This window comes from Lissotriton vulgaris, chromosome 2_2 (genome assembly GCF_964263255.1).
Source record: "Lissotriton vulgaris chromosome 2_2, aLisVul1.2, whole genome shotgun sequence".
Classification (NCBI taxonomy): Eukaryota; Metazoa; Chordata; class Amphibia; order Caudata; family Salamandridae; genus Lissotriton; species Lissotriton vulgaris.
In genome coordinates, this window is record NC_141688.1 from 142,025,411 (window position 1) to 142,051,740 (window position 26,330).

Below are 26,330 nucleotides of genomic sequence, written 5' to 3' on the forward strand. Positions count from 1 at the left end.
AAAAGTGACGCAAAAGTGGTGCAAGGGCCTTGTAAATACGCCCCCATGTGTGTTAGGCCATTTTAAGTCACTTGCCCCATGAATCTGGGAGAATAATTTACTTACTTGATGTGTTTTAAAAATGTGTTTTTTGACTTAAAATGGCTCAAAGGCTTTGTAAATATGCCCCATACTGGCTATGAAACTCTAGCAGTACATATTCTGAAACCTAAGTGACTTCAAGAAACGATTTTAAACACATCCAGTAAGCAAATTATTGTAGAAGCATTCCATTCCATTGCTACTATTTGTGGGTTTTACATTTGTCTATGCTGCTAAATTACTGTAGGTAGAATTGACAACTAGTGTGTTAATTGTTTGCTTACTGTTATTGGTTTACTGTTTGGTAATGGTGGTTAATAAAAAAAAAATTTTAAATTTACCACAGATTCAACTCAAGGTCTTTTGAAAAATTCAAACATGCCCTCAAGGCAAAGAAAAAGAAAAGAAGCAAAGCGACTTACACCCCACCTTGGTAAACCTTTGCAGCAGTCCTCTACAATAAAAACTTGTCAAGTCACCAAAAAAACTCCGGTTAAGACAACAAAATCTTTTTTAAGACACATTTGCAGACGAAAAAGTATCACTACAGAACATGTTTTAGTGCAGAAGAAGAGAGTCAATTTAAACGGGAAGGAAAGGCCCCTCAAAAATGTTACTGCTAGAGCAGGAGATAACTCTGTGCATGGTAGTAGAAGGAAAAATCTGTTTAGAGACATTCGTAGACGAATGTTCCGCAACAGGATAATTGGCAATTTGGTAAAAAATATTAAGAAAGGTCAACAGAAAGTGGCTTTTTATAAGAGAAAGAAAAATGTAGAGAAAATTATTGATCAGGCTTTCGAAATTAAGGGAAAGTTATTTATTTTAATAATCAATAGAATTAGGAAACTAAACAAGGCAATTTATAATTTCAAATCAAATAGTAGATGGAAGAGAACAGTTAATCGTAGTAATTTTTGTGAAGTTTTTTCAGAAGTATGGATGCATAGTTCAAGTTGTGAGGTATTTTTTAATGAGGAGAGTTATTTCCAGGACAATGATTTGGTGCATGCAGTTGACACCAGTGGTCGAGCATATGAGGTGAAAGACGGCTGTCCTGTTGAAAAAGAAAAACTTGTGTCAACAGAGGCCGAAGAGGTGTTAGGTAATGAAGTTTTAGGAAGACGTCCTAAGGGACCAGTGTACACCTGGAAGTGTGCGACAGGATTCCATCAATTTGCTTTGTGATTTTTTACGGACATTTAATAAGAAAGGTTTAAAACAGAAAAGGAAGTTGTTGCAAGAATTAGATCCTTGCAGAGTGAGAGAAGTGACAGGTTTGCATGGTCATTCACTGGCTTGTCTTTCCAGGAGAGTATGCCAGAGTGTTTTTCATCATTTCAGGATGCTAGCAGTGCATCATAATACAGTGAGGAAATTAGTTAGAATGTTGTATTATGCTAAGAGTCCAGCAATTATGCTTAAACAATTAAGCACTGCTCTTTTGCATGGTTCTGAAGTAGATGTGAAGAATATTTGTGAAGAAATTGAGTTTTGTTACTTTGCTAGTAAAGAGAACAATGTTGAAATTGACCCAGTAGAAGAAGGTAATGTGGAAGAGAGTGTACAGATTTCCAGTACAGATAAGTTTCACAAGGACATTTCCACGTTTATGGTGAAATCAAGTGAGAGGCCTAATTTCACTTGTGTGTGTTGTCGACGGACTTATTATAAGAAACAGACTAAGTTAGTGGATTTATATACAAAAAGTGAAATGGTAAACAATAGTGAATGGAAGGATTTTGCAACATACTTGATGGTAGAAAATTGTTTTGATTTGGGATCAGATCAACGTATGTGTACTTATTGTTTTAACAAATTAAATCAAAACCGGATGCCTGCTAGAGCGGTTCATAATAATCTGGAATTGGTTGACATTCCTTCTGAACTGAAGGATTTAAATACTTATGAATCTATTTTGATTCAAAGTGTCCATCCTTTTCAGGCTATTGTTCGAATGGAGCCAAGACCGGGAAATTGCCTCCTTCAGATTTACAGAGAGGATTAAAGGGAAGAGTTGTTTATTTACCTCTGGATTTGAAGAAAAATATTGATACAATTGGTGTAGACAAAGTGGAAGAGGAACCTCTGGTTATCCTAGTTAATGGGGTTCCGACAAAGAGTAAGAAAATCTGGCAAGATTTAGTGGATGTTAGGAAAGTCAAAAAGGCAACGTTGTATTTGATGAAAAACAATGAGTACTACAAGAATGTATGTGTTGCAGAAGACGAACTAAGTGAAGAAGAGGACAGCGATTTGTGTGCTGGACAAATAGAGAAAGTAGATGCCTCTAAAAATGAAGAAATATATGAACATTATAGTGTTCATCCTTTGCATTCCAAAGAAGTCATGGGGAATGCTATGGAGTTGTTTCAAATGAAACAAGCCAAAGGGAGTCCCATTAGTGTTTGGGAGGAAAGTTTGGAAGCTCGGTGTTTCCCACAGTTATATCCAACAGGTCGAGGAGGAAGATATGATGAGCGACCTGATCAAATTCCTGCTTCTGAATACCGGACTTTACAATTGTATGCAGAAGATCCTAGGTTTCGTCAATGCATTCCCTATTTGTTTCATCTACTGTATGAAAGTGATCTGTCTGGACTGTCTTATGCAGTGAACCACATCCTGAAAAGTGGTGTACAGCTGCAAAATATCTCGGCAAGGGAGTTTATGGATAAAGTCAATGTGCAAGACAGTATTTTGGATTCTCACCTGATTAATCTCATGGCATGTCAGAGTGGTACTAATGAGTATTGGTACCGTCGTCATGGTGACTTAAAATGTATGCTGAGGAACTTAGGAACTCCCACATGGTTCCTCACTCTCAGCTGTGCCGAGTACAGCTGGGAAGACTTACTTGAATTTCTACGAGAGGCAAATGGAAACATTGAAAATATCGAATTCAAGACACCCGGAGAACTGTGCTCTTTGGATCCAGTCAATGTATGCAGGTACTTCAATCATAGATTTGAAGCTATGATGTCTTTCATTACAAACAATAAAAATCCACCTCTTGGAGAGGTGTTGGATTTCTTCTGGAGAAAGGAGTATCAAGCAAGAGGTGCTCCTCATATACATATGCTGCTATGGATCAAAGATGCACCAAATTTGGAACAGATCCGGATGACTTAGTGATGAGTTTCATAGAACAGTATTCTACATGTGCTGTTCCAAAGACAAAGGAAGACAAAAGTTTAAGAGAACAAGTTTTATGCTTTCAAAACATTGTTGTGGAAAGTACTGTCGTCGTAAATTCATAAACAAGAACAACTTCTATTCAAAATGTTGTTTTGGGTTTCCACGATCAGTGATATCTGAAGGAAGAGTGAACAATTTGATGTCTTCGCTGCGACATAATGTCACGGGGAAATCACCCAAAAATACATACAATTTAAAAAGAAACGAAGAGTCCAAGTACATCAACGACTACAATCCAGTGATTTTGTCCATGTGGAATGCTAACATGGATATACAGTTTGTGGCTGACAACTGTATGGCTGTGGCTCAGTATGTGACGTCTTATATCACAAAAAAAGGAAAGACAGAACTGAAGGATATGTGGGATGACATTTCACATGAAAAGAGCCTCAGTAAGAAGTTGTACAGTTTCAGTCTAAAGATGTTGTCGCATCGAGAAATCGGAGCATACGAATGTTCTGATCGGTTATCTTCAGCAAGTCTCTATGCCAAATCTAGGAGTATAATTTGGGTGAGTCTTGGTCTTGCTGCAACACGTAATCGAGTTCTGAAACCTGTACGGGAAATTGAGTATTTGGCGGAGAAGGAGCCAAACAGTACAGATATTTTGAAGACCAACATGTTGGATTAGTATTATCCAAATAGAAGCAGTCACCTCGAGAATGTTTGTCTGTATGAGGTTCTACAAAATGACATATTCAAGAGGAACATCAAAGAAGATATTGATAAAGGAGTGTATGCTGTAATTGGAAGTGAGGGATGTCTGGTCAAGCAAAGAAAATGCCAATTGGTAAATCATCGAAAATTGAATTGCGCATCTCCTGAAAGAAAAGAGTTTTTTATTTAGCTCTTTTGCAACTTTTCAAGCCTTGGCGTGCAGAAGAGGAACTGCTTGGAGATTTCCTCTGTTATGAAGATTCTTTAAATGCAGCCAAGGAGTCCATAGAATGTCCTGTTTTTCCAAAATATCTAGAAATGTTGAATGTAGTAATATAGCAGGAAGCAACAATTGCAGCCGAGATTGCTAGAGACAGTTCTCAGGACAGTCAGAGTTCCACTTCATTGAGTCAGGATCCACTAGGAGGACAAGTTATCGAAAATGAAGCTGCCACTGCCATGATTGAAGTGGAAAGAGCCATGGCACATGCTCAGGAAGATGCGGTTAACTTAGAAGATTTGGAAAGACAACTCAACGTTGAGCAGAGGAAAATATATGACGAAGTTACCAACCAAATTGATCATGGATTAAGTCATGAGAAGAAAGAGTGCTCATGTATGTCGTTAAAGCCTGTCCGACTGTACGTGAGTGGAGAAGCAGGAACTGGAAAAAGTTTCCTCATTAAAGCAACTTCATGTTATTTGCAGAAAAGGACTGAGTCATCGCTGTCTTGTGTTGTCACTGCTCCAACTGGTCTGGCAGCACATAACATTAAAGGTATTACTTTGCATCGTCTACTGATGGTTCCAGTGGAGCATGATAACAAATTACAATACCACAAGTTATCTGGAGATGCTTGTTGTGAAGTTTCAAGAGTCCTAAAGAAGATGAAACTTCTTATCATTGACGAAGTAAGCATGGTTTCCAATGTCATGCTTGCCTTTGTGCATTTGAGAATGCAAGAAGTTCTTAAAACAGAGTATGATGTGTTATTTGGTGGCAAACACATCATTGTTTTCGGTGATCTTCTGCAGCTGACACCAGTGAAAGGACAACCAGTGTTTAAACTACTCACGCATGAAGATACCAGGAAGTGCCTAGGGAGCATTGGCAACGTTAATATAATATATGGTTAAACTTCAATTATGCTGAACTGCGTGAAAATATGCATCAGGCGAAGGATGAAGATTATAAGAATATTCTACAAGATGTTAGAATTGGAAAAGTGACTGAGCATGGGAAGGAAGCTTTACATGCACGATTATTGTCAAATTTGTATCCAGATGAAGACGTTCTGCCAGAGAATATTTTTCAGAAACTTACTGAGAAGAAATCTGGGATATGCTTGATGCCAACTCTGCAAGAATGTTCCATCTTCAACAACAAAATGTTGAATTTAGAAAACCAAGACATAGTGAAACTGGAAGCTATTGAAAGAATTGAGCATATAGGAGCAACAATTATTTTGTCTGAAAATTTGAAATCTAAATTGGATGTGTGCTTAAATTGCCGTATCATTTTGAGAAGGAATTTAAATGTTGAAAGAGGTCTGGTAAATGGATCAATGGGTAATGTTGTTGATTTTGAGAAATACAGAAATAGAGATGGAATTGAATTTATACAAATTTAATTTGATGGCATTGAGGATGTACAGTAAATTGGTCATTGCTCTGCCAGGTTTTTGCTTGTTAAAGACTTATATGTTCGCCGTAAGCAGTTTCCTGTTTGCTTGGCATATGCGGTGACAATCCATAAATCGCAAGGTTTAAGTGTAGACAGTGCTTTGGTGAATATTGGCAGTTCGGTGTTCAAGGAGGGTATGGCTTATGTGGCATTATCACGAGTCAGAACTTTATCTGGATTGTACTTGACTGAGTGTGATGAGACAAATATTTGTGCAGATCTAGATTGTGTTAAGGAATACAATAGGTTAAGAAGAGAGTATGCGCCACATTTGCCTCAATATCCTTTGTTTGAAAAACGTGTGGTAGACCGGAAACGAAGAAATGTGACCAATAGTAGGGAGGTTGTAGCAAAAACACGAAAAGTCGATGAACCCGAAATTGTAAGCAGAAAGAAAATGGATGCTGTTCAAGATGTTGTTGGTTTTCAATTTGAAAATAGTTCTGGTGTCAACTGCTATGCTAATGTAGTGGTTAATGTTGTCTTTTCTCTAGAAACATTAAAAGAACAGATTGTGGTCAATTCGGATCAAAGATTTTGCTGTTTGTTAAATTCTGTGTTAGAGAAATGTAGCACTGATAGAAGAAAAATAGAAAGTGTATCTGAAATTCGAAATCTCTTAGATAAATGTTCAGGTCAAACGCAATTCTCTCAAAATATTCAGCAGGATTGTCAGGAGTTTTTAATGTATATGCTTGATGTTTTGCAAGATGAAGGTGTAGATGTAGATTATCTGTTTGGCCTTTCTTATCAATGGCAGCATGACTGCGAGAACTGTAGGCTATCAAGTACTACTAGTGTAGACTCAGAAATATTTATATATTTAACTTTGCCTGACAATAAATCAGTATCCTTTAATAAGCTAGTAAAAGCAGCCGATCAAAACATGGAGTGTACCCAATGTAAGTCTGCAATGCTGTCCACATTATTTATACGAAGTTATGGCCAGTATGTCATTTTAATGTTCCAACGATGTAGGTCTGATGGAACTAAATTGACAACTTTAATTAAAAATGTTGTGGCTTCGCAGTTGTCAATATCAGGAAGGACTTTTGTAACTGCAGCAATTATATATCATGACGGTCCTTCAACAGCTTCAGGACATTACACAGCTTATTTAAAATCTGGAAACGGCTGGTCATTCTGCAATGATTCTGTTTTAACTTTCAAAAAACGTTTACCATTTGACTTAAAAAATTCTTACCTAGTGTTTTTACAACCAAAATTTTAGGGAAGGAAAGTGGCCTACGAAGATTGGAGCAGTTGATAAATTTCAGTCTGCTGTTTTAAATTGCTTTGTGAATTAGAGTGATCATTAACCCTGGGCGAAGAACTACGCTCCGTTCGCGGAGTTTGCGGAGTTTCGGCAACTCCGCGCTCCACGGAGAACGCGAAGTTGTCGAATACTCCGCAAACTGCTGCGTAGAGTAGTTCTCACGGCATCAATAGCATTTTCGCGTGCGCGAGGATGCTTGTCGGTAAGATCGAGTTGCCGAACACGCAGAAACTGCAATCTGGCACAGAATAACTCGCGAACACGTTAGTAGTGACCGGAAATAAGGGGACGCGAGCGGGCGGGACAAACCTCATGGGTAACTTCGCGCGCTACACATAACGAGCATGCAGGCAATCAATCAGGATATTTGTATAGCGCGCTACTCACCCAGAGGGTCTCAAGGCGATTGGGGGAGGGGGGTCCGCTACTGCTCGAACAGCCATGTCTTGAGTTGCTTACTGAAGCAGAGGTGGTCTTGGGTCAGGCGGAGGTGGATGGGGAGGGAGTTCCAAGTCTTGGCTGCCAGGTAGGAGAAGGATCTTCCTCCCATGGTGGATCTTCGGATGCGTGGCACGGCGGCGAGGGCGTGGCTGGTCGATCGTAGCTGGCGGGTGGGAGTGTAGAAGGTCAGGCGGTTGTTGAGGTACCTGGGGCACAGGTCGTTGAGGGCGTTGTGTCCGTGGTTGAGGAGTTGGAACGTGATTCTCTTGCTGACGGGGAGCCAGTGAAGGTCTCTCAGGTGTCCGGAGATGTGGCTGTGTCGGGGGATGTCCAAGATGAGTCGTGCGGAGGCGTTCTGGATGCGTTGGAGTCTTTTCTGGAGTTTGGCTGTGGTTCCGGTATAGAGGGTGTTCCGAAGTCCAGTAGGCTGGTAACGAGTGCCTGTGTGACCATCTTCCTTGGTTTCGGTGGGGAGCCATCGGAAGATCTTTCGGAGCATGCGTAGGATGTTGAAGCATGATGATGAGACGGCGTTGACTTGTCTGGTCATCGAGAGGGAGGAGACCAGGATGAAGCCCAGGTTTTCGTGCGTGGTCCGTTGGTTTCGGTGCGCTGCCCAGGGCAGGGGGCCACCAGGAGTCGTCCCAGGCGGAGGGTGATGATCCAAGGATGAGGACATCCGTTCCGTCTTGTCTGAGTTCAGTTTCAGGCGGCTGTTCCTCATCCACTCGGCTACGTCTTTCATCCCTTCGTGTAGGTTGGTTCTGGCGGTGGCTGTGTCATTGGTGAGGGAGAGGATCAGCTGGGTGTCGTCGGCGTAGGAGATGATGTTGAGGTTGTGTTGGCATACGATGGCTGCGAGGGGGCTCATGTAGACGTTGAAGAGGGTGGGGCTGAGTGATGATCCTTGTGGTACGCCGCAGATGACTTCGGTGGCCTTGGATCTGTACGGGGGAGACGGACTCTCTGCGTTCTTCCGGTGAGGAACGAGATGGTCCTCTCCAGTGCCTTCTCTTGGATTCAGAAAGTATTGAATGCTGCGGAGAGGTCCAGGAGGATGAGGGCCGCTGTTTCCCCGTTGTCGAGCAGGGCTCGGATGTCGTCAGTAGCTGCTATGAGGGCAGTCTCGGTGCTGTGGTGGGCGCGGAAGCTGGACTGCGAGTGGTCGAGGGATCCGTTCGTCTCGAGGAAGGCAGCAAGCTGTCTGTTGACGGTCTTCTCGATGACTTTGCCAGGAAAGGGGAGGAGCGAGATGGGGCGGTAGTTCTTGAAGTCGGCGGGGTCCGCTGATGGTTCCTTCAGGAGGGCGCTGAGTTCGGTATGCTTCCAGCTCTCCGGGAAGGTGGTGGTGCTGAAGGAGCAGTTGATGATGTCCCGGAGTTAGGGTGCGATGACGGAGTCGGCCTTGTTGAAGACGTGGTGGGGGCATGAGTCGGTTGGTGATCCAGAGTGGATGGTGTTCATCGTGTGGATGGTGTCTTCGGTGCTGACCGGGGTCCAGTCGCGGAGGGTGGTCGTGGGGGGTGTCGGTTCGGTGGTCTTGCGAGGGAGTGATGTTGTTGTTTCCGGCGCTGGGGTTGGAGAGCTCTTTGACGATGCTGAAGAGTTCCTTGCTGTTGTGTGTGTTGTTGTCGAGACGTTCCTTGAATGCTGTCTTCTTGGTGGTGTGGATCAGCTGGTGGTGTTAGCGGGTGGCGTGCTTGAGGGCGGTCATGTTGTCTGTAGTTAGGTTTTTTCGCCAGGCTTTCTCGAGGGTGTGGCAGTTCTTGGAGTTCTTGAGGTCGTCTTGAACCAGGAGGCTTTCTTGCTGCCGGGCCTGCTGGGATGGTTTTTCAGAAGTGCAAGGTCGTCAGCGCAGTTGGTGATCCACTGTGTGAGGTTGTTGGCTGTTTGGTTGGGGTCCGTTGAGCTGGCGGGAGGGTTCTGGCTCAGTGAAGTGGTGAGCTGGTCGGTGGTGATCTTGTTCCAGCTCCTGCGGGGAACCTGTTGCGGGTGGTGGTGAGTCGTGGTCTTTCTGAAGCTGAAGTGGACGCAGCTGTGGTCTGTCCAGTGGAGTCCGGTGGAGTGGCTGAAGGAGATGTACTTGCTTGAGGAGAAGACTGGGTCAAGCGTGTGTCCGGCGTAGTGGGTGGGGGTGTTCCCCAGTTGCTTGAGTCCGTGGTTGGCGAGGTTGTCCAGCAGGGTGGTGGTGTTGTTGTCGTTGTTGTTCTCCAGGTGGAAGTTGAGGTCCCCTAGGAGGATGTAGTCAGCGGAGGCGAGGGCGTGCGGGCTGATGAAGTCTGCGATGTCTTCGCTGAATTGTGTGCGAGGTCCTGGGGGTCTGTAGATGAGGGTGCCTCTGAGTGTGGTCTTGGGGTCAGTGTGTATCTGGAAGTGAAGATGTTCGGCGGCTGTGAGGGTGTCGTCTGAGTTGGTCGTGATGCGGATGGTGTTCTTGTGGACGATGGCGATGCCTCCTCCTGTCTGGTTGACGCGGTCTCTCCGGGTGATCTTGTATCCGTCCGGGATGGCGACGGCGATGTCGGGCGCTGAGGAGGCATTCATCCATGTTTCCTTGAGGAAGGCGACGTCTGGAGATGTGGTGTCGAGCAGAGTTGATATGATTTACTCTGTTGTTTTAAATTGCTTTGTTAGTAACTGAGATCAAGAGAATGAAAAAAATGGAAAAGTCATAGAGGTAGTGTAAGTGTGCCTCATAGTAAGTGGTATCAATGTTATAGGAAATGTGAAAAATGAGTAAACTAGAAGGGGAGATATTATTAGTACAAGATTGTGAAAGTGATTTTGGACGTTTTCTTTCGGAAAGTCGGGGAAAAAGAAGATGACGGGATTTGCTTTGAGGAATTCGAAGAGTTTAAAATGGCTCTTACACGATTTGGCCTTGAGGAGAAGTGTGGTAGAGAGCAAAAAGTCATTTATTGTTTCTAACATATTACTCAAAACGAAAGAGCTTTTCTTTCAGAAAGTGGCGGGCACGGATTTTTTAGAGCACAACAGAGTATAAGCTGTTCATCGCATATCATTCGGCGTCATGGAAAGTAAGTGTACTTTTGATGAGTTCTGATTTCTGATTTGTTATATTATATGGGTTTTTTAAACACAATCATTTTGATTGTGTTTTTTTCCCCGCTGTTATATGATGAATACCTTCAACTCACTGTTTTTAGTGAAATTTGATATTTGATATATTCTGAGAACAGCAAAAATAAACCATTTAACATGTATAATTAATTCTATATTTTGTATTGTGATTTTTAATTTGTACTCATCTTGTCTCATGCTCACTTGTATTTTACTACCTTATATCAATTCTCTTTACATACTCAAATTGCCTTTTGTTTTATTCTCTTTCACCCTTGTTCTCTAACTCCACTTATCTTTCAACCTTTGTTTCCTTATTCCAACTCTGCTTTTTTATTTTCTCTCATGCACCATTTTCTAGCTTTTAGACCCTCTGCTTCGCTTCTCTTTTCCATCTTATCTCCCTTTTGTTTTCGAAATTAAATAATTTTGCGTTCTCCTTTTTTGTTGCAATCAGTTAAAATAACTCACCTTCACTCATTTATCTTTCTTTGTTGCTTCACTCAGTCTGTATCTGACACTCTTTCCTTCACTTTCTCTGTCCCCTCTCTCCCTCACTCTCTTTTCCTTATTCACCCTTTCCTTATTTAGTTTACCTTCCTCACATTCTTTTAGTATCTTACACATCTTCAGTTTATTTTTCTCTTCTATCCTTCTTTTCTGTCACTGAATCTATCCTCCTTTTTATTCACTTAGTAACTTACTCTATTTCTATTTCTTTTTGACTCTGTCTGTCTTTCACCGTTACTTTATTTTCCTTTCTGAATGTTTATCTCTAACTTTATTTCTTTGTAAAATTGTATGATTTACAACCTTATGTCTTGTCTTTTCTATTTTTTAAATACATGTTTTAATATTATTCAAATTTTTGTTCTTTCTTTCACAGATTGAAAGGACAAAAAATTATAAGTGATGGAGTTAACAACAACTATAAAGTAAGTATTTAGTACTTTTTACCTTACATCTCTATCAAATTCAACTTCTATTACTTCCACTGCTTTATTTCCTTAACCCTCAGTTTCCTTCCTTTGCTTTTTCCCTCATTCCTTTTCAATGACTTACTTACTCCACTCCTTCCACTCCTTTTGTCAGTCCCTCTGTTCTCACAGTTCCTCACTCCTTTTCACTCAGTCCTTCTCTCTTACTCTCACTGTCTCTGTCTCTTCACTCTTTTACTAGTTGTTCATTATGCATTCTCTCTGTAGTTCAAGCACACTATCTTATTTACATTTTTTTGCTGCTTCAATTATTCTTTTTCTATCACTTCTTCTTTTCTTCTTTCTGTTTTTTCTCTCTGTCATTCCACATGTTTAACCTTATTCACTATCATACACCTTGTTTAAATCCTATTTACTTTCACTTACTGTCTTTTTAACACCTTCCCTCAGGGTTGTTGTTTTAGTCCGGTTCTATCCCTACCTCTTACTCCACATCCTTTACTCTCTTTCTTTTTAATTTGAAGATTCATTCACATTCTCCAAGTAACTCTTGTTTATTATTCTTCTACACTCTTTTTTTCTTTCACTTTCACTTCCTTTTCTATTTTCTTTTTCTCAATTTTACCCTCTTACATCTTTTCTTTGTATAATTATCTATTATACAGTATCTCTGTGTTACTCCCTCTAGCTGTCTTACTTTTAACATTATTCTCTCTGTCTCCTTCCCTTATATTCACTTTTTTCATTTTTTTTTGGTTCGCTTCCGGTTCGCGTACCGGCGCGCGAACCAGGAAGCGAATAAAAAAAAAAGAGATTGCCAGAGTGCTAAACATTTTAGCAATTTTTTATAAATGGGAGGTAGTTCTGAAAATAACTTTTTTTGTTATTGTTTTTGTTGTTTTATATTTTTATTTATTTTTCTAAACATTTATTTATTTATTTTGTATTTTTTGAACAATTTAAAAAAAAAATGTTTTTTTTTTAGGGGGAACAACGAAAAACAGGCATTAGAAAGGGCTCAACATGAGCAAAAAAAAAATTTACTTTTTGGGGCGTTTTGAGCGCTTGTGGTTTTCCTATGCTCTGTTCATTAAATTCACACTCATCTCCCCATAACAAAGTAGTCCCCCACTATAAATACACACTACCTTTATGTGTGCAAAATTGCTCTGGATACTGGGGACCGTCTCCCTCGCCTCTGGTCCTGAAAGACTTTCCTGTGTCGAGGTGGTGGCCACAGGAGTTGGTGGGTTTTCGCGGAGGTGACGCACCTCAGCCACTCTGTAATTAATTGGATGCCACCTCTGCATGTGGCGATGTATAGTATAGTTCCCGTAACTATATTTTTTATCTGTGCCTCGGGACAGAACTCCTTTACATATGAGGCATGTCACATGTCGGGCATTGACCTTTTTTTGGCCTTGAGGGAAAGAAAAAAATTGCCAAATAAAATTGTCTTTGTGGTGGGATTTCCGGGGCTGTTCAGGCAAGAATTGTCTCTCATGTACCTCCTCTTCCTCTTCTTCCTCCTCTTCCTCAGGGTTGGGAAGGAACTGTGTAGGTGGTCCTTCCTTCCTAGGAGGTGGTGGGAGTCCACCAGCTGCAGCTACCACTGAAGCCATCACTTAATAATGAAAAACAGATCTTCCTCTCACAAAGTTGAAAGTGAGAGTGAGAAAAAAGATGGGAGCTTTCATCATTTGGGAAAAAAAAATGTTCTAAACCAATGAAAAGTGTTATTTTCAGGTCACATGACCTGTTACGCTTACGTTACGCGTCCCGCTACGCACCCGGAGCACTTCCGGGTTGCTGCGCTTCGCGCCTCGGTTCGCGCTCCGGAGCACCTCCGGGTGCGCTAACGCGGCGCGTCATGAGACGCATTACGCGGCAACGCGATGCGTAGCGCTTACGCGACGCGTCACGATGTTGTTTCCGAACGCTGCATTTGCGCTAATGAAACGTTTCCCGGTGCGTGGACCGGATCGCAGCACCAAATTGAGCTAACGGGAAGCTACCCGGTGCGCGGACCGGTAGTGAAACAAACAAAAAATAATTAAAAAAATATATATACATAAAAAAATTATATTAAAAACATATAAAATATATTTTTCCAATAAAATAAGAATACATTTTACAGCTTTTGATATTTTCTATTAAAAAAACATTTAAATTCACTGAAAAAACCATAGGTTATAGACCATATATAGGTAGGAATTAGCATTTAAAAAACCTTGAAAATTCACTGAAAAAACCATAGGTTATAGACCATATATAGTCAGGAATTAGCATTTACAAAACCTTATTTTACTCACACAAAACCATTGAAATTCGCATATATAGTTAGTTGCACTAACTATATATCGCGCACCCGCAATCCACTGCTGATGATGTCACATATTACATCATTCATGACATGGTCAGTGACATCACTGATGACATCATTGATGACAACTCAAATGACATCACTGACAAAATCACTGATGACATCATTCATGTGATAATACGATGAACCTCTTTAGACTCTAATATAACCTTAGATACTCTCAGTGTAAACAGACACTCACAGATTGTCACTCATCCATGGAGTTACTCATACACCTAGTCAGTCATGCAAAGAATCAATCACACCTCCATTTCCTCAACTATACAGTTATACACACCTTACTTATTCAAACATATTCTAAAACATATTTACTCTCTTATACAATCACTGATCAATGATCAATGATCCATGCAGCCACTCACACATTCACTAGCTCTTATACACAGTAATTTATATATGTCAACTCTCACATGTACTGTGTTTTACATATGTACTTACTTTGACATGTAGCACAGAGATATCCATTCACACACCAATACACTCATGCATACAGTCAACCACCCATACAGCTGTTTCCACATGCAGTTTTGAACCCATACATCTAGTGAATCAACTGTTCACACATCTATGTACAGAGTCACACACCTCCCAGACACCCACACACACACACTCACTCTCCCATACAAATACTTGGGCAACCAATCAATAACCCATATAGTTACTCATATAGCTACTGATCAACATATGCAGCAATTTACAGAACAACAGATATAATGATGCACAAATTAAGACAGTTTAGTCACTAACCCATGCACTCACTGAGACACATTTAATCACTCTCTCATACAATCAGTCATGCACCTACTAAATCCTTCATCCAGACACTTATACTGTAGCAGGGTTTCCGTTCTCCCACAGAACTGTGCATAGAGATCTAGAACCTCAGTGAGTTAGGATGATCCAAAACTCATCTCAGTATAAGAAATCCCCTTACCTAGCTAGCTACAGTGTCTCATGGATCATGAAATGATCCATGTCTTAGACAAACCAGAACATGAACTTTAGAATACCTCAGGAATCGTGGAACACATGAACACTCTTTCGTTATATAATTATTTCAAACCAAAAACTGAGAGTCAAAGAACACACGTGCAAGTTTGAAATATTTATTATTCAATGCAAAGTTCTCAAACGCAGTATCTTGTATAATACCAAAATGCAGATTATAAAAATCAGAGTTAGCAGCATAGTCACTAATCCATAGTAAGCAAAAGGTGATAGCATGTTACAATGCAAAATCTATAGAAATCTTTATCACCTATATTTCGCGCACCCTGTTTAGCATATTATTTTATATCTAAGAAGGTCTCATTCGGGCTTTAGCAGGGCGGACCCATACCTCTAAATGTCAGTAGGAGTAGATCACATCAACAGCTACCAGCTCTCTTCATGCGCAGCACCAAGTGTCTACGTTCATTCCCTGTAACTCTATCTTAAACCCGCGTAGAGCCCAAAATGTTGGCATCAACATTATTTGTGTTAGGTCTAATGTGGTGCGAGGATCAGGCCTCCCAGCAACCTTGTGTTAGGTTATTCTTAGAGTGTGCAGCTCTCAGTGTGCAGACAGTTGTACCAAGTGTACCAGGCAAAGCTGATAGCATAGTAATAACATATTATTCTCAAATAAATCACCTCACCGCTTCTAGGGTGAAAGCGACAACAACAAGTAGGTGTCGTGTGCAAAACTGAAGCCGAAGGAAAAATGGCTGTTTAAACATGTAATACACTCATGCTAACTTAACGCAATATATGTAACGAAGTATCCATATGACAATACATCCACTCATTCTTCAATATGTAAGACATATTTTAACTTTACAGAAACATACAGTCACTGGATGATGTCATCAGTGATGACACTGACCATGTCATGAATGATGTAATATGTGACATCATCAGCAGTGGATTGCGGGTGCGCGATATATAGTTAGTGCAACTAACTATATATGCGAATTTCAATGGTTTTGTGTGAGTAAAATAAGGTTTTGTAAATGTTAATTCCTAACTATATATGGTCTATAACCTATGGTTTTTTCAGTGAATATATATATATATATATATATATATATATATATATATATATATATATATATATATATATATATATATTCACAAAAAAACATAGGTTTCAGGGTCGTTATAGTTAGTTGAACATTTGACTCATATAAAACTAGAGAAATTCGCCTGTTATAGTTAGTTGAGCTAACTATAACACGCGCACGCAATGCACTGGTGATGACGTCACATATTACATCACTCGTGACATCGTCAGTGACATCACTGATGACATCACAGATGACACCATCCAGTGAATGTGTGTTTCTGGAAATATTTTTCATGTATATATACACCAAGGTGTATTGAAGAATGAGTGGATTCACAAGTGCCTGAATGGATTATTTAGTAGGTGACTGATTGAACGTGCCTTACTGAATGCATGGGTTAGTGTCTAAACTGTGTGAAAGTCTGTATTAGTCTCTCAGTTGGTGTGTAAGAGGTTGCCTGGGTTGGTGAGTAGCTACATGAGTGTCTATATGGGTTATTGATTGGTTGTCTGAGTTTCTGTATGGGTGCCTGAGTGTTTGGGTGGGTGGGAGGGTGTGTGACTATGCATAGATGTCTGAGTGGGTAATTCACTGGTTGTATGGATTCAAAAGTCCATATAGGAAGGGCTGCTCGGGTGAGTTAGTATGTGTATGGGTGTGTTGGTGAATGAATGAATGTCTCAGGGGTATATGTGTGAGTAACTACATATGTTTTAAAGCAGTATATGTGAGAGTTGGATTATATAAATGACTGTACGTATTTGAAGAGTGTGTGTATAAATGAGTGTCTGCTTGTATCAGTGATTGTATAAAACAGTAATTATGTGTTAGTATCTACATAAATAAGTGATGTAGTGTGTGTATAAATAATGGAGTTGGTGTGTATAACTGTATACATGAGTAAATTGGTATGTGATTGATTCTTTGCATGATTGACTAGATGTGTGAGTAACTCTATCGATGAGTAGCAGAGTGTTACTGTATGTATAGGTGTATGATTGCATATTATATTACTGTTTTGATGAGTAACTGCATGTATAAGTGACTGGATGTGTGTTCAGTCCTAGGAAATAGTGGGTCTATGTAGTATCTGGCATTGTTGTGTGTATGGTTTCAAAAATAGTAGTCTGTATTCTAGAGTCCTTGTATCAAACTTTATATTAGGGCATCAGTTTATGCATCAGATTTTCACGTGGATGATGTAAACAGTGATGTCATCATTAATGTCATTTGAGATGTCATCAGTGATGTCACTGACCATGTCATGAGTGATGTAATATGTGACATTATAACCAGTGCATTGCGGGCGCGCGAGTTATAGTTAGCTCAACTAACTATAACATGCGAATTTCTCTGGTTTTATATGAGTCAAATGCTCACCTAACAAGAACTCTATTATACTTCTTTTTTTAACTTTAAAAATGATGTAATGTTTTATATCTTCCCCCAAAAATATGTATCTCTTTTGTTTTTTTTTGTTGAGAAAACTGCACTCCCATACCGGTAGCGTACCAAGCTCCATCACCACACGAATCCGATCCACCATATTGTTAAACTCGGAAATGATGCGCATTTTGTATCCAACGGGTTCGTGACACAGTGTCCCGAGGAACATCATATACACATAAAATCACCCCCGCTGCTACTTTGGTATCCAAAGAGTACGCAGTACCAAGCCACACTTTACGTCAGGTACGTATGGGGTCGTGCGTTGTGTATGAGACGAGTGCACGCCGTCAGGACCTGTGTTATGTCACAGACATACGGTGTTGCGCCGGGTTCACCATTTCCTCTTTGTTTTGTCTCAAAAGTATATCTAAATACTTTAAACAGTATATGACAGCAAGCGATAATCTAAAATAGTTTAAACATTTACATATTTCTAACTGTAATAAACTTATATTATGATAAATATATTTTCTCAAAATCGTGTTGGGTGTGTCCTCCTTGCACGCTCGGTGCGCGATTGCCATGTGACCTTAAAAAAAAGCATTTGATTGCTTCATAACATTTCCCATTGTAACAGTTGGACAACCCCACCCATTTTAGTCATTCTCCCTGTGGCGTTTGATGAGTGACACCACTTCACCTTAAACAACTTTTTTGAAAAGTTTTTTTCTGTGTACACATATCTTATACTACACAGAACATGCAACGATCATCTTGATCAATATTCATGGTCTGTACATTAATCCTTCCACGTGTGATGGCCATGCATCTGAAAAGTTACATCAAAAAACAAATGTGTGTTACATAATGCCCATGGAGCATCTGAATCAATCAAACACTGACACCCAGTCAAAAGATCTGGGTTTAATCCATCACCGTTCTTTAGCCCACTCTGCCACCCCAGTTCAGACATGGCTATATGCAAATCAGTCTGACCCTGTGCCTCATGGGAACAGTCCAGCCCGAACTGCCAAGCCATGATTCAGATGCTCCGTCCATCACCACCCCCTTTTGTACAGCTTTTGGCTGCCATAAGTGTGGCAGGGTATGCTCAGACGTGAGACCCTTGCTCACTTTGCCACTGGATTCAAGCAAGCTGGGCTGAAGACGGCTGGAATGCCAGAAACCGGTCCTCGGAAGCTTGTTTCCAGTCCAGGGAAGACATGGCATAGCAGTTCGTGCTGGATTGTTCCCATGAGGCACAGGGTCAGACTGATTTGCATATAGCCATGTCTGAACTGGGGTGGCAGAGTGGGCTAAAGAACGGTGATGGATTAAACCCAGATCTTTTGAATGGGTGTGAGTGTTTGATTGATTCAGATGCTCCGTCCATCACCACCCCCTTTTGTACCGCTTTTGGCCGCCATAAGTGTGGCAGGGTATGCTCAGACGTGAGTCCCATGCTCACTTTGCCACTGTATTAAAGCAAGCCGGGCTGAAGACGGCTGGAATGCCAGAAACCGGTCCTCGGAAGCTTGTTTCCGGTCCAGGGAAGACATGGCATGGCAGTTCGGGTTGGACTGTTCCCATGAGGCACAGGGTCAGACTGATTTGCATATAGCCATGTCTGAACTGGGGTGGCAGAGTGGGCTAAAGAACGGTGATGGATTAAACTCAGATCTTTTGACTGCGTGTGAGTGTTTGATTGATTCAGATGCTCCGTCCATCACCACCCCCTTTTGAACCGCTTTTGGCCGCCATAAGTGTGGCAGGGTATGCTCAGACGTGAGTCCCTTGCTCACTTTGCCACTGGATTCAAGCAAGCCGGGCTGAAGACGGCTGGAATGCCAGAAACCGGTCCTCGGAAGCTTGTTTCCGGTCCAGGGAAGACATGGCATGGCAGTTCGGGTTGGACTGTTCCCATGAGGCACAGGGTCAGACTGATTTGCATATAGCCATGTCTGAACTGGGGTGGCAGAGTGGGCTAAAGAACGGTGATGGATTAAACCCAGATCTTTTGACTGGGTGTGAGTGTTTGATTGATTCAGATGCTCCGTCCATCACCACCCCCTTTTGTACCGCTTTTGGCCGCCATAAGTGTGGCAGGATATGCTCAGACGTGAGTCCCTTGCTCACTTTGCCACTGGATTCAAGCAAGCCGGGCTGAAGACGGCTCGAATGCCAGAAACCGGTCCTCGGAAGCTTGTTTCCGGTCCAGGGAAGACATGGCATGGCAGTTCGGGTTGGACTGTTCCCATGAGGCACAGGGTCAGACTGATTTGCATATAGCCATGTCTGAACTGGGGTGGCAGAGTGGGCTAAAGAACGGTGATGGATTAGATCCAGATCTTTTGACTGGGTGTGAGTGTTTGATTGATTCAGATGCTCCGTCCATCACCACCCCCTTTTGTACCGCTTTTGGCCGCCATAAGTGTGGCAGGATATGCTCAGACGTGAGTCCCTTGCTCACTTTGCCACTGGATTCAAGCAAGCCGGGCTGAAGACGGCTCGAATGCCAGAAACCGGTCCTCGGAAGCTGGTTTCCGGTCCAGGGAAGACATGGCTTGGCAGTTCGGGCTGGACTGTTCCCATGAGGCACAGGGTCAGACTGATTTGCATATAGCCATGTCTGTACTGGGGTGGCAGAGTGAGCTAAAGAACTGTGATGGATTAGACCCAGATCTTTTGACTGGGTGTGAGTGTTTGATTGATTCAGATGCTCCGTCCATCACCACCCCCTTTTGTACCGTTTTTGGCCGCCATAAGTGTGGCAGGGTATGCTCAGACGTGAGTCCCTTGCTCACTTTGCCACTGTATTAAAGCAAGCCGGGCTGAAGACGGCTGGAATGCCAGAAACCGGTCCTCGGAAGCTTGTTTCCGGTCCAGGGAAGACATGGCTTGGCAGTTCGGGCTGGACTGTTCCCATGAGGCACAGGGTCAGACTGATTTGCATATAGCCATGTCTGAACTGGGGTGGCAGAGTGGGCTAAAGAACGGTGATGGATTAAACCGAGATCTTTTGACTGGGTGTGAGTGTTTGATTGATTCAGATGCTCCGTCCATCACCACCCCCTTTTGTACCGCTTTTGGCCGCCATAAGTGTGGCAGGGTATGCTCAGACGTGAGTCCCTTGCTCACTTTGCCACTGGATTCAAGCAAGCCGGCCTGAAGACGGCTGGAATGCCAGAAACCGGTCCTCGGAAGCTTGTTTCCGGTCCAGGGAAGACATGGCATGGCAGTTCGGGTTGGACTGTTCCCATGAGGCACAGGGTCAGATTGATTTGCATATAGCCATGTCTGAACTGGGGTGGCAGAGTGGGCTAAAGAACGGTGATGGATTAGACCCAGATCTTTTGACTGGGTGTGAGTGTTTGATTGATTCAGATGCTCCGTCCATCACCACCCCCTTTTGTACCGCTTTTGGCCGCCATAAGTGTGGCAGGATATGCTCAGACGTGAGTCCCTTGCTCACTTTGCCACTGTATTCAAGCAAGCCGGGCTGAAGACGGCTCGAATGCCAGAAACCGGTCCTCGGAAGCTTGTTTCCGGTCCAGGGAAGACATGGCATGGCAGTTCGGGTTGGACTGTTCCCATGAGGCACAGGGTCAGACTGATTTGCATATAGCCATGTCTGAACTGGGGTGGCAGAGTGGGCTAAAGAACGGTGATGGATTAGACCCAGATCTTTTGACTGGGTGTGAGTGTTTGATTGATTCAGATGCTCCGTCCATCACCACCCCCTTTTGTACCGCTTTTGGCCGCCATAAGTGTGGCAGGGTATGCTCAGACGTGAGTCCCTTGCTCACTTTGCCACTGTATTAAAGCAAGCCGGGCTGAAGACGGCTGGAATGCCAGAAACCGGTCCTCGGAAGCTTGTTTCCGGTCCAGGGAAGACATGGCTTGGCATTTCGGGCTGGACTGTTCCCATGAGGCACAGGGTCAGACTGATTTGCATATAGCCATGTCTGAACTGGGGTGGCAGAGTGGGCTAAAGAACGGTGATGGATTAAACCCAGATCTTTTGACTGGGTGTGAGTGTTTGATTGATTCAGATGCTCTGTCCATCACCACCCCCTTTTGTACCGCTTTTGGCCACCATAAGTGTGGCAGGGTATGCTCAGACGTGAGTCCCTTGCTCACTTTGCCACTGGACTCAAGCAAGCCGGGCTGAAGACGGCTGGAATGCCAGAAACCGGTCCTCGGAAGCATGTTTCCGGTCCAGGGAAGACATGGCATGGCAGTTCCGGTTGGACTGTTCCCATGAGGCACAGGGTCAGACTGATTTGCATATAGCCATGTCTGAACTAGGGTGGCAGAGTGGGCTAAAGAACGGTGATGGATTAGACCCAGATCTTTTAACTGGGTGTGAGTGTTTGATTGATTCAGATGCTCCGTCCATCACCACCCCCTTTTGTACCGCTTTTGGCCGCCATAAGTGTGGCAGGATATGCTCAGACGTGAGTCCCTTGCTCACTTTGCCACTGGATTCAAGCAAGCCGGGCTGAAGACGGCTCGAATGCCAGAAACCGGTCCTCGGAAGCTGGTTTCCGGTCCAGGGAAGACATGGCTTGGCAGTTCGGGCTGGACTGTTCCCATGAGGCACAGGGTCAGACTGATTTGCATATAGCCATGTCTGTACTGGGGTGGCAGAGTGAGCTAAAGAACTGTGATGGATTAGACCCAGATCTTTTGACTGGGTGTGAGTGTTTGATTGATTCAGATGCTCCGTCGATCACCACCCCCTTTTGTACCGCTTTTGGCCGCCATAAGTGTGGCAGGGTATGCTCAGACGTGAGTCCCTTGCTCACTTTGCCACTGTATTAAAGCAAGCCGGGCTGAAGACGGCTGGAATGCCAGAAACCGGTCCTCGGAAGCTTGTTTCCGGTCCAGGGAAGACATGGCTTGGCAGTTCGGGCTGGACTGTTCCCATGAGGCACAGGGACGGACTGATTTGCATATAGCCATGTCTGAACTGGGGTGGCAGAGTGGGCTAAAGAACGGTGATGGATTAAACCCAGATCTTTTGACTGGGTGTGAGTGTTTGATTGATTCAGATGCTCCGTCCATCACCACCCCCTTTTGTACCGCTTTTGGCCGCCATAAGTGTGGCAGGATATGCTCAGACGTGAGTCCCTTGCTCACTTTGCCACTGGATTCAAGCAAGCCGGGCTGAAGACGGCTCGAATGCCAGAAACCGGTCCTCGGAAGCTGGTTTCCGGTCCAGGGAAGACATGGCTTGGCAGTTCGGGCTGGACTGTTCCCATGAGGCACAGGGTCAGACTGATTTGCATATAGCCATGTCTGTACTGGGGTGGCAGAGTGAGCTAAAGAACTGTGATGGATTAGACCCAGATCTTTTGACTGGGTGTGAGTGTTTGATTGATTCAGATGCTCCGTCCATCACCACCCCCTTTTGTACCGCTTTTGGCCGCCATAAGTGTGGCAGGGTATGCTCAGACGTGAGTCCCTTGCTCACTTTGCCACTGTATTAAAGCAAGCCGGGCTGAAGACGGCTGGAATGCCAGAAACCGGTCCTCGGAAGCTTGTTTCCGGTCCAGGGAAGACATGGCTTGGCATTTCGGGCTGGACTGTTCCCATGAGGCACAGGGTCAGACTGATTTGCATATAGCCATGTCTGAACTGGAGTGGCAGAGTGGGCTAAAGAACGGTGATGGATTAAACCCAGATCTTTTGACTGGGTGTGAGTGTTTGATTGATTCAGATGCTCTGTCCATCACCACCCCCTTTTGTACCGCTTTTGGCCACCATAAGTGTGGCAGGGTATGCTCAGACGTGAGTCCCTTGCTCACTTTGCCACTGGACTCAAGCAAGCCGGGCTGAAGACGGCTGGAATGCCAGAAACCGGTCCTCGGAAGCATGTTTCCGGTCCAGGGAAGACATGGCATGGCAGTTCCGGTTGGACTGTTCCCATGAGGCACAGGGTCAGACTGATTTGCATATAGCCATGTCTGAACTAGGGTGGCAGAGTGGGCTTAAGAACGGTGATGGATTAGACCCAGATCTTTTAACTGGGTGTGAGTGTTTGATTGATTCAGATGCTCCCTCCATCACCACCCCCTTTTGTACCGCTTTTGGCCGCCATAAGTGTGGCAGGATATGCTCAGACGTGAGTCCCTTGCTCACTTTGCCACTGGATTCAAGCAAGCCGGGCTGAAGACGGCTCGAATGCCAGAAACCGGTCCTCGGAAGCTGGTTTCCGGTCCAGGGAAGACATGGCTTAGCAGTTCGGGCTGGACTGTTCCCATGAGGCACAGGGTCAGACTGATTTGCATATAGCCATGTCTGTACTGGGGTGGCAGAGTGAGCTAAAGAACTGTGATGGATTAGACCCAGATCTTTTGACTGGGTGTGAGTGTTTGATTGATTCAGATGCTCCGTCCATCACCACCCCCTTTTGTACCGCTTTTGGCCACCATAAGTGTGGCAGGGTATGCTCAGACGTGAGTCCCTTGCTCACTTTGCCACTGGACTCAAGCAAGCCGGGCTGAAGATGGCTGGAATGCCAGAAACCGGTCCTCGGAAGCTTGTTTCCGGTCCAGAGAAGACATGGCTTGGCAGTTCAGGCTGGACTGTTCCCATGAGGCACAGGGTCAGACTGATTTGCATATAGCCATGTCTGAACTAGGGTGGCAGAGTGGGCTAAAGAACGGTGATGGATTAAACCCAGATCTTTTGACTGGGTGTGAGTGTTCGATTGATTCAGATGCTCCGTCCATCACCACCCCCTTTTGTACCGCTTTTGGCTTCCATAAGTGTGGCAGGGTATGCTCAGACGTGAGTCCCTTGCTCACTTTGCAACTGGATTCAAGCAAGCCGGGCTGAAGACGGCTGGAATGCCAGAAACCGGTCCTCAGAATCTTGTTTCCGGTCCGGGGAAGACATGGCATGGCAGTTCGGGCTGGACTGTTCCCATGAGGCACAGGGTCAGGCTGATTTGCATATAGCCATGTCTGAACTGGGGTGGCAGAGTGGGCTAAAGAACAGTGATGGATTAAACACAGATCTTTTGACTGGGTGTGAGTGTTTGATTGATTCAGATGCTCCGTCCATCACCACCCCCTTTTGTACCGTTTTGGCCGCCATAAGTGTGGCAGGGTATGCTCAGACGTGAGTCCCTTGCTCACTTTGCCACTGGATTCAAGCAAGCCGGGCTGAAGACGGCTGGAATGCCAGAAACCGGTCCTCGGAAGCTCGTTTCCGGTCCAGGGAAGACATGGCTTGGCAGTTCGGGCTGGACTATTCCCATGAGGCACAGGGTCAGATTGATTTGCATATAGCCATGTCTGAACTGGGGTGGAAGAATGGGCTAAAGAACGGTGATAGATTAAACCCAGATCTTTTGACTGGGTGTGAGTGTTTGATTGATTCAGATGCTCCGTCCATCACCACCCCTTTTGTACCGCTTTTGGCCGCCATAAGTGTGGCAAGGTATGCTCAGACGTGAGTCCCTTGCTCACGTTGCCACTGGATTCAAGCAAGCCGGGCTGAAGATGGCTGGAATGCCTGAAACCGGTCCTCGGAAGCTTGTTTCCAGTCCAGGGAAGACATGGCTTGGCAGATCAGGCTGGACTGTTCCCATGAGGCACAGGGACGGACTGATTTGCATATAGCCATGTCTGAACTGGGGTGGCAGAGTGGGCTAAAGAACGGTGATGGATTAAACCCAGATCTTTTGACTGGGTCTGAGTGTTTGATTGATTCAGATGCTCCGTCCATCACCACCCCCTTTTATACCGCTTTTGGCCGCCATAAGTGTGGCAGGGTATGCTCAGACGTGAGTCCCTTGCTCACTTTGCCACTGGATTCAAGCAAGCTGGGCTGAAGACAGCTGGAATGCCAGAAACCAGTCTTCGGAAGATTGTTTCCGGTCCAGGGAAGACATGGCTTGGCAGTTCAGGCTGGGCTGTTCCCATGAGGCACAGGGTCAGACTGATTTGCATATAGCCATGTTTGAACTGGGGTGGCAGAGTGGGCTAAAGAACGGTGAAGGATTAAACCCAGATCTTTTGACTGGGTGTGAGTGTTTGATTGATTCAGATGCTCTGTCAATCACCACCCCCTTTTGTACCGCTTTTGGCCGCTATAAGTGTGGCAGGGTATGCTCAGACGTGAGTCTCCTGCTCAATTTGCCATTGGATTCAAGCAAGCTGGGCTGAAGACGGCTGGAATGCCAGAAACCGGTCCTCGGAAGCTTGTTTCTGGTCCAGTGAAGACATGGCTTGGCAGTTCGGGTTGGACTGTTCCCATGAGGCACAGGGTCAGACTGTTTTGCATATAGCCATGTCTGAACTGGGGTGGCAGAGTGGGCTAAAGAACGGTGATGGATTAGACCCAGATCTTTTGACTTGGTGTGAGTGTTTGATTGATTCAGATGCTCCGTCCATCACCACCCCCTTTTGTACCGCTTTTGGCCGCTATAAGTGTGGCAGGGTATGCTCAGACGTGAGTCCCTTGCTCACTGTGCCACTGGATTCAAGCAAGCTGGGCTGAAGACGCTGGAATGCCAGAAACCGGTCCTCGAAAGCTTGGTTCCGGTCCAGTGAAGACATGGCTTGGTAGTTCGGGCTGGACTTTTTCCATGAGGCACAGGGTCAGACTGATTTGCATATAGCCATGTCTGAACTGGGGTGGCAGAGTGGGCTAAAGAACGGTGATGGATTAGACCCAGATCTTTTGACTGGGTGTGAGTGTTTGATTGATTCAGATGCTCTGTCCATCACCACCCCCTTTTGTACCGCTTTTGGCCGCCATAAGTGTGGCAGGGTATGCTCAGACGTGAGTCCCTTGCTCACTTTGCCACTGGATTCAAGCAAGCCGGGCTGAAGATGGCTGGATAGCCAGAAACTGGTCCTCGGAAGCTTGTTTCCGGTCCAGGGAAGCCATGGCTTGGCAGTTCGGGCTGGACTGTTCCCATGAGGCACAGGGTCAGACTGATTTGCATATAGCCATGTCTGAACTTGGGTGGCAGAGTGGGCTAAAGAACAGTGATGGATTAAACCCAGATCTTTTGACTGGGTGTGAGTGTTTGATTGATTCAGAAGCTCCGTCCATCACCACCCACTTTTGTACCGCGTTTGGCCGCCATAAGTGTGGCAGGGTATGCTCAGACATGAGTCCCTTGCTCACTTTGCCATTG